The sequence below is a fragment of the Tupaia chinensis genome, unplaced genomic scaffold, assembly GCF_000334495.1.
Source record: "Tupaia chinensis unplaced genomic scaffold, TupChi_1.0 Scaffold146160_1, whole genome shotgun sequence".
NCBI classification, from domain to species: Eukaryota; Metazoa; Chordata; class Mammalia; order Scandentia; family Tupaiidae; genus Tupaia; species Tupaia belangeri.
In genome coordinates this window covers 3,650-4,623 of record NW_006206015.1, presented here as the reverse complement: position 1 = coordinate 4,623, position 974 = coordinate 3,650, and the positions used below count along the sequence as shown (strand labels likewise).

At 38.7% G+C, this 974-nt stretch overlaps 1 pseudogene; it reads right to left on the bottom strand.

Annotated features, from left to right (window-relative positions):
* Positions 1-279: 279 nt before the first annotated feature.
* LOC102496724 (28S ribosomal protein S31, mitochondrial-like) overlaps positions 280-974 on the bottom strand; it is a 3,733-nt pseudogene continuing 3,038 nt past the window's right edge.

Here is a 974-nt window from a genome sequence, read left to right as displayed (position 1 = left end):
CACACGCACCCAGCATGATTTTACACACACACCCAGCATGATTTTCAAGCCACTGGGTCTGGGACTCCAACCTGAGCTACCTATGTAGGTTCCAGTGCTTTCACTTTTAAGTCACCTGCTGGCCTGCCTTGTTTTGTTTGTTTGTTTGTTTGTTTATTTCACCGTATTTCATTCTATTTGTATAATATTATTTTCTCTATTTATTTTTTATTTATATGAAAACTAGCAAAATTATTTTATTTTCATTGCAGCAATTTGGTATAAAAATTTCCATGGTCTTCAATTGAACTGCTTGTCTCTTTTCTTTAGAATGTCCTTTTTTTAATTAAAATAAATCCTGAACCACTCTATGTGCTTGACCTTCTGTTTAACACTTAGATATGGCTTTTTGGAAAGGCCACAAGCCACCAACTCCATGAAGTGACAAATTGGTTCTTGTTTTGGAAATACATGTTCATGAAATTCTGAACGATCATCACCAAAACCTGCTTCATTGGTAATTGGGAACTCCCACAGCTTCCCTTCTTTTGTTCACTGGATCATCTCTTCAAACCCATTCAGAATAAGCTGTTCATTGACTCTGGCAACCTCCTTAGCAAATTCCACATCCCAAAGTGAAGGTGATGTCTCTGGTTCAGGTGCTTCTTCAGTAACTGCCTTAGTGTCAAAAATATTAAGTCTCTTCCCCTTGAATGTATTTGTCCTAAGATGTTTTCTAAGATCAGCTGTCCTCTCCTCTCCTTTCCTGTCCAATCCTTCATCAAACTGAATCTGATGCTCTGGTCTTGTACTAACTCTAGCTGTAGCAAATCTGGCAACTTTCATATCTGATTTTATGTTCCTGACATTAATTTTAGATCTCTTTCCATCTATCTATGACCTCACATCTTTCTCAAGCTGCTGGAGCTGCCTGAGAAGCTCTGACTTGGTCCTCTGCTTGTTGAAAGGGAGGGATTCTGCAACAGCAGATGGAG